The sequence below is a fragment of the Thermobia domestica genome, chromosome 17, assembly GCF_964235325.1.
Source record: "Thermobia domestica chromosome 17, izTheDome1.hap1.1, whole genome shotgun sequence".
Taxonomy (NCBI): domain Eukaryota; kingdom Metazoa; phylum Arthropoda; class Insecta; order Zygentoma; family Lepismatidae; genus Thermobia; species Thermobia domestica.
This window is the reverse complement of record NC_137470.1, coordinates 177,556,700-177,565,609: the sequence shown is the minus strand read 5'-3', so window position 1 is coordinate 177,565,609 and position 8,910 is coordinate 177,556,700.

Below are 8,910 nucleotides of genomic sequence, written 5' to 3'. Positions count from 1 at the left end.
TTTAGCCAATTGTCCTTTGTACTCCTATTTCTGTGAGATCCATCTTAATTTTGTCCTTCCACATACGCCTAGGTCTTCCTAATGGTCTTTTCCTGATTTGCTTTCCAATTAATATCTTTAAAGTGGTTCTACTTTCTTCCATTCTCGCTACATGACCTGCCCACCTGAACTTCCTAGCCTTAATGACTCTAACAATGTTAGGTAAATGGTATAAATTATGTTAATCGTTATGAAGTTTCCGCCATTCACCATTTTCACCCCTCTTGGTCCGAATATTCGCCACAGAATTTTATTTTTGAATACTTTCAGTCTGCGTTCTTTCCTCACAGTAATTGAGCAAGTTTTGCAACCATACAGTCCAAGAGGCATAATAACTGTTTTATATATTTTAAGCTTCAACTTGTTTTTCTTTTTAGAGAATTCACGAAGACAAAAGAGTTTGGACTGAATTCAATGCTTTCAATCGACATTTAACTTCTTCACGGATATGATTCTGGTCTGATAATGTGGATCCTAGATATTTGAAAAGGTCTACTATGTCGAAAGTATTCTTTGATATTTTAACGTATCCATTACTTGAGTATTGTGATCACGGTGCATTTTCATGTATTTAGTTTTATTCTGTATTTACTTCTAAGCCCATATCCCTGCAGGCATTTAATAAAACCTCTGCATGTCTTTCAATTGTCCTCACATCATCTCCTATCAGTTTGACATGATCAGCATAAGTCATAACCTGCTGAATGCCATTAAGCTCTAAGGCCTTGTTGCTACATTTAATTTTCCTTATAGCATATTCCAGAACAAATTTGAATAATAATTGTTTTAGTCCCTCTCTCATTATTTCCTCCCTCTCTCAGTGCATCTCATTGTTTTAGTCCCTTCTGTATGTGAAAGATCATGGCAAAATATTTTCCTACCCGGACTTTTCTTTGAGTTTTATTTAAACATATCTTTACTAATCTAATTAGCTATTTTGGTATATGCCGAGTTCGGTAAGAATGTTGTACAATATTTCCCTAGTCGTAGGCCTATCTAAAATCACTAAACTGATGTACCCGAGTGTTGTATTCCCATTGCTTTTCGAACATAAGGAAATGGGAATTAATTCCTTTTCTTCTTTACAAAGTTATAAACTAACTATACGAAAGCAACTAGTTTCCTGTGAAATTCGATCTTGAATGCGTATCCATTAGGGATGGCCAGATCCGGATCCGAGATTTCGGATCTTGGATCCGGATCCGAAAATCCGAATCTTGGATCCGGATCCGAAAATCAGGATCTTGGATCCGGATCCGTAATTTCGGATCTTGGATCCGGATCCGAAAAAACGGATCTTAGATCCGGATTCGAAAATCAGGATCTTGGATCCGGATCCGAAATTTCGGATCTTGGATCCGGATTCGGGAAACCGAATCTTGGTTCCGGATCCGAAAATCTGGATCCGAAATTTTGGATCTTGGATTCGGACCTGAAAAACCGGATCTTGGATTCGGATTCGAAACTCCGTGTCAGAAAATTCGGGTGTTCCGAATCAGCAAAATTTTCGAAATTATTGACAAAGTGATTTTCATTCCTATGCTTAAAATAAGATTTTAAGACACTTTTGGTATCTGATCGTGTAACAGCCTTGCGTTCTCTTCATTCTGTTGATATTTGGTTTTCGTGCCTTAATATGTCACAATTACTCCAAATTTGATTGAGTAAAACTGTCGAGTTAGGTGAGAGTAATCTCACTGTCAGATTCGATTCTAGTGGAAATACTTGACCGAAAAGGTAGTAAATCTTTTTTAAAGCGGTCGTCCTCATGGAAATTTGTCCTTTGTTTTCTGTAACACTAGTCAAATGCTGGGATGAAACCTTAGTCTCAAGCCCAAGCTTCTTCATTAGACTCAGGCTGCTTACTTTTCTCATTCTTTCTGAGTTATTGTGGTCACTGAATGAGGCCATTTCCTAGTCGTGATGGGCTAGGCCATTGCTAATAGAACAGCCTATAAAATATAGATCAAATCAAATTAAGGAGCAACTACCTTTTCTTGCTCTTGATGAGCTTTTTTTTCTTTCTTTAAAAATACGTTTCTCTGTGACCGTACCACTCCAGTTAGAATTAAGAATTGTAGTAGAGATGAAGTTCTAAATGGCAATTAATGTATCAAAATCAATGTATTAATGTACTGTATGTGTATACAAAATACCATATGGAGCCTCGAGCAGTAACATGTATCTTTGTAATTAGTAATCCACTACTATTAACTCTGCATAGGTTGTATAAGGAGCTATATCATTCATGTAAACACACAGGCGGATGCAGGGGAGGGCGAAAAGTCGGAGGGTGGTGGCTCAGTGGTAGAGCGTTCACCTCCGGTGCTTGGGCTCCCTGGTTCGATCCCAGCTCGCACCGTGTGGACTTTGTGGTGGACAAACACCGTGCTCGTGGGTTTTCTCGGGGTTTTCCGTTTCCTCCCACTTTCTTCATTTCATTTATTTCTCATAATCACCGTCTCCTTTAGCCTAACCGGCATAAGCGTAGGACGTAGAACTCAAGGATTTCATTTCATAACGAATTTTTGTTCAAATAAGAAGTTTCATTTCTCTAACATTCCAGGATTCCGAGATATAAAAGTCTTTTCTCCCCGCCCCTTTTCTTCCCCTCTAAGACATACATAAAAAAAAACGCTTAAGTACATACCTAATTATTTCAAATGTAAAGTCCAAATACCAAATTCTATGCTCCTAACCTTCAGAGGTTCCCAGATATCGACATGTTATTATAAAAATTACAATCCCCACCCTCTTTCCTTTCCATCTCTTTTCTTTTCCTTTTTACTAAAACGTCAAAAAACACTGAAGCACATGTCAAATTATTTTCAATGAGAAATGCAAATACCAAATGTCAAGTCTCTAACCTTAAAAGATTGAACATATTAATACAATAATTGTAATCCCCACTTAATTTTCTTCTTGCCCTTTTTCTTCCCTTCTGGGCCACATATATAAAAAAACGTTGAAACACGTATCTAATTATTTTAAGTGAGAAGTCCAAATACCAAATTCCATGTTTCTAATCCTTTAAGTTTCCGAGATATTGGCATATTATTATACTAATTGCAATAATTGCAATTACCACCCCTTCTTTTACTTTCTACATCTTCCCTGCCCCTTCTAATTTAAATATCAAAAAACACTTAAACAAGTATCAAATTATTTTCACAGAGAAACCCAAATACCAAATTTGAAGTATCTAACGTCAAGAATCATCAATATTTTCCACCCCATTTCCCCCCTTCCTCGTCGAATTTCCCAAAGTCTTTCCTTAGTGGTATCCTACGTCACAAAGCCTATAAACTGTCCAAATTTCAAGTTTGTAGCTTAAGCGATTTGGCCTGTACGGTGATCTATCACTCACTCACTCAGTCACTCAGGACTTTGCCCTTTATATAGAGAGAGATTTAAGATTTTATGGGAAAGCCATGGATTTTGTCCTAAGGCCGCCAGTGTCTTAGAAATGTAATAGCTTTGCTATAAACTTTAAGCAATCAACTGACTGATCCGCGTCTATATGTATTATGTAAAATACCGCTTATGATATTTATTTTGCTCGTAATAAAAAAAAAAATAGAAATGATGACGAAAATTCAGACATCCATGATTTTAGCGTAATGCTGCAGGAGTTCAGATCATTGAATTAATCATAAGAGCCGACTGTATAAGATAGACTACATTAAATTCCAATGTGGTACAAAGAAAATATGCAACATTACTATGCAGTTTTTCAACGTTATAACTCAGTCTGAAAATATTATCATAGGTCTCACAAACAATCGAATTTTAATCCTAACTCGATTAATATAAGGCAGATCTATACAACTACTGACTTGAGATGAAAGTGGCATACTTGTAGTACGTTTAAAGATATACTAAAGACTAAATGATGGGGTGTGCGCAACAGTGGTCTAATCCCGAAAAATGTGAAAATGAGATTTTGATGTAATCTTTTGTCATTTAAATTGAATTGTCTTCCCACAGAGTTAGATAAAATTCACCTAGTAAATTTTATACATATGGATATTTTAGTTCTGGGTCTCAATCTAAGGCCTAAAATATTCAAAACAGGAGTCGAAATCTGAACTTCGAAATTTCGGGTGTGGATCCAGGAACCGGATATCCGGATCCAAGATCCAAAACTTCGGATCCGGATCCAAGATCCGGATATCCTGATCCGGATCCAAGATCCGAAATTCTGGATCCGTATCCAAGATCCGGATATCCTGATCCGGATTTAAGATCCGAAATTCCGGATCCGGATCCAAGATCCGAAATTTCGGATCCGGATCCGAGATCCGGATCTTATAGAATCCGGATATTCGAGATCCGGATTCGTCTGGCCATCACTAGCTATCCATAGATTTGTTTCTGCTGCCAATAATGCCAACTGTCACTGCAATGCCTACACGACCTCGCATCAACAACACAGGAAATAGTCGCGGATTGATCGTGCGACACTTATTGCCCGTGTTCATCGGGGCTACAGGTACACGGTCAGTTCCGCATTTAGAACCTCGGCGACCCCTTCCCCCAACAAATATGCTGGCACCCACCCCCTTCCTTTGATTCCAAATTAATTGAAGGGGTGTGGAGACCATTCCTGGTATAGGAAAAGAAGCGTGTTGTATCGTTACTGAGTAGATGCGGGGTGCTTCTTTGCTAATGTAGATGACTGTTTTTGTATTTATTACAACATAGATTTGAAGGGCACTGGCTTCTATCTAACGTAAAAGATCCTTAATTTGTTCTTTTTAAGTTTGTAACTCAAAGTGTTTTGGAAAAGGTTATAACTACTAAATTTCACGCCCTTAAAAGAGTTTGCGCTCTAGGCACGAACTTATTTGGCCTAATGGGAATTGCGGCCCTGTATATAATGCTATATTTATTGATAAATTTTATTGCAGAACAATATCACGAAGTAAATCAAGGGAAAACGAAATACTGTAGACCTTAAAGTCATGAAGAATGCTATTCAAACAGTTTCATATCACCTGATACAAAACATACATATCTAAAAGATAGTCATGCAAAAAGTAATGCAAAATTTGCAATAAGATGTGTAATGTAAAATGTTTACAAAAAGCCGAATTTATTGTTTCTTTTCTTATAATTCCGTCTACATGAAGTGAGTGATCCAAGGTACATTATGTTGTGATCACTGGTACAGCCACTTCCTTAAGATCCTGGACCTAAGAAAGAAACATTTCTCCATTCTAACGGTAAGATGAATCTCTATTATTTTGAGCGTGTTGTTTAATATCATATATTAATGGCATTGGAACTCTTTGCGTCTATAATGTATTATCTAAACACTTACTGGATGTGAGATTGGTTGGTTGGACTAGTGTCTTGCGTCCATTTCGTATCAGAAGCTACACTATGTGATCAAAAGTATCCGGACACCCCGAAAAACATACGTTTTTATATTAGGTGCATTGTGCTGCTACCTACTGCCATGTAGTCATTATCAGCGACCTCAGTAGTCATTAGACATCGTGAGAAAGCAGAATGGGCGCTCCGCGGAACTCACGGACTTCGAACGTGGTCAGGTGATTGGGTGTCACTTGTGTCAGAAGTCTGCATGCGAGATTTCCACACTCCTAAACATCCCTAGGTCCACTGTGTCTGATGTGATAGTGAAGCGGAAAAGTGAAGGGACACGTACAGCACAAAAGCGTACAGGCGGACCTCATCTCTTGACTGACACAGACCGCCAACAGTTGAAGAGGGTCGTAAATTGTAATAGGCAGACATCTATCCAGACCATCACACAGGAATTCCAAACTGCATCAGGATCCACTCCAAGTACTATGACAGTTAGGCGTGAGGTGAAAAAACTTGTATTTCATGGTCGAGGGCTGCTCATAAGCCACACACATCACGCAGGTAAATGCCAAACGACGCCTCGTTTGGTGTAAGGGGCGTAAACATTGGACAATTGAACAGTGGAAAAACGTTGTGTGGAGTGACGAATCACGGTACACAATGTGGCGATCTGATGGCAGTGTCTGGGTATGGTGAATGCCCGTTGAACGTCATCTGTCAGCGTGTGTAGTGCCAACAGTAAAATTCTGAGGTGGTGGTGTTATGGTGTGGTCGTGTTTTTCTTGGAGGAGGCTTGCACTCCTCGTTGTTTTGCGTGGCACTTTCACAGTACAAGCCTACATTGATGTTTTAAGCACCTTCTTGCTTCCCACTGTTGAAGAGAAATTCTGGGATGGCGATTGCATCTTTCAACACTATCAAGCACCTGTTCATACTGGATGGCCTGTGGCGGAGTGGTTACACGGCCGTAACATTCCTGTAATGGACTGGCCTGCACAGAGTCCTGTCTTAAATCCTATAGAACACCTTTGGAATGTTTTGGAAGCCGACTTCGTGCCAGGCCTCACCGACCTACATCGATACCTCTCCTCAGTTCAGCACTCCGTAAAGAATGGGCTGCCATTCCCCAAGAAACCTTCCAGCACCTGATTGAAAGTATGCCTGCGAGAGTGGAAGCCGTAATCAAGGCTAAGGATGGGTCAACACCATATTGAATTCCAGCAGTACCGATGCAGAGCGCCACGAACTTGTAAGTAATTTTCAGACAGGTGTCCGGATACTTTTGATCACGGTGTACATTAAACGTGAATTCAACCTTGTAAGATATTATGACTAAAACGGAGCATTTGATTTCTTCGAAAAATATATTCAAACATTGCAAGAGATTTAGCTTCCAATCGTTCGCCGTGACCTGAGTTGAATCTCGTTTGTGAAGCAAACAATTAACACAAAAGTGAAAAAAAGAGTGAGCATGATGTTTGTGGAAAAAAAATTATAATAAATGAATCAAGTTACTTATTATATGTAACGCTGAAATCCGTCAGACTGTGAGCTATAGCTATTCGTGTCTCTATCACAAAATTTTCGACAAACTTTAAAAAATAAAATAGAATATAATAAATTATATTCAGACTCGTATCTTAAAACAAAATAAACAATTTCTAGGGTAATTAACTTAATAAACAGGTTTATAACTCAGGATCTTATCTACATATGAAATCATAACACATGAGTTACCTCTATTAAAAGTTTATTTAGAAAAAGTTGATAATTCTATGAAATATCTATCTTTGAAAGCGCATGAGAAATACCTGTTGGGTATCCTCTTCTCTAATTCCTCTAGTTTTAGTAAACTTTATAAAGCTAAGGTTTCTCTAATTATGTGCCTGTGGCAGACAGAAGGGTTAGCCCTCACTAAAAGCGTCCTCTGTCAACCTTAACTTATAAAGGGCATTCACTCACTACATCAAAAGCCCTGGCCTACGACCCTATTTCGTGTACTCCCTTAAATAGGAGATGCACTAGAAGGATATCTATCTAAAAATTTATTATAGGGATAGGTAGGTAAGGAGAATGAGTTCGCCTTATAGTAACGAAAGATCCTTAAATAGATCTGGGATGTAAAGGTTAGATAAGAACCATACTCCCTGAATTAGGAGATGTGATTTTAAAAAATCTAAAAGCTCTATCAGTAGCCTCTTACGAGTCCACTTCGAGGGATCGAACCCAGGAATCTGTGTTCAGAGTATTCATAAAAAAAACTATTGTGTCCTGCAAGAGGAACAAATTACCTTATAACCGACCAAAACTGTGTACAGCTTCAGTTTTGAAAACGTACTCAAAAATTCTAGTATCAGGGAATTGTTAATCTAAATGCCATATCCACCTAAATATGGAATGTAGCATTTCAAGGATCAAATTCTGTCCCTATTTTACGGAGCCTAATTCCCTAGCAACATTCTGTTTCTTGAATTAGTATAAGAATTATTTTTCTATATCCCTTCTTCTCACAGAACCTCATTTTAGTCCAAGAAAGAAGTCCCTTAAAAATGAAAACCTACTAGAAGGTAGAACCTAATATAGGTCTTGCCTTCTGCCCTATTTAAGACTCGGAGAACCTAACGAGTCTAAGCAAGACCTCCGTAATACTCCCCCTTCATTTACTTTAAGTATGATATTCTCTTACGGGTAGAAAAAAGCTCCCACTCGGCTCACCGAACCGAGTCCTTCCTATAGACTACATTTTTGAAAACTGTTCGAAGTCTCCCCCAAGACTGACGGTCAACTGACACCCTTCTCTGTAAAAATCTTCCGTTTATATAGGAAAGCTATCATATCATAAGCTATGTAGAAAAAACGAGTGGTAGGGAGGAGGGTGTTCTACCAAAAAGAAGCTTTCTCTGAACACTTTAAAACTGTTATTCTCTGAAACAGAGTTGCTATCTAACTATTCTTTTTACTAGAGGTATTTTTTGTAATAGCAGAAAATAGAAATAATATAAATATACATAGTAAATACAACAATTACATTTACATACAATTAATAATAACAATAATTAATCACCAATGACCAGATCCGGATTTCTTAACCTAATAATAATAATAACTTAAAATATATAAATCAATACCAATATACTGATATAAAACAATATATAAATTAAAAGCATTATTTAAACATAAAAACCAGCAAGTGACCCAAAAGTGTCACTTGCAATGAGGAAAAGTCAAGTGGTTTCGAGTAATACGCTAACACTAATTTATTTCTGAGCTGTGATTTTTGTGTCATGTTCTTTTAACTTCACCCCGAGACTGAGAACACTTTAATGTAACTATTTTTCATCTCATTTCCTTTCAAATTGTGTTAGGAAGAAATGTTTTACAAGTTGCAAATATAAAATACACTAGCTGAAAACAGATATAACTATTAGTTCAAAAGCTACAAGGAAAGCAAGGTTTTGGGCGAAATAACTTGTGAGCGTTTGCCAAAAGATGAAATAAAGGTAACAGAATGAAATGAAATATTTGAGTTTTAAATTCCAT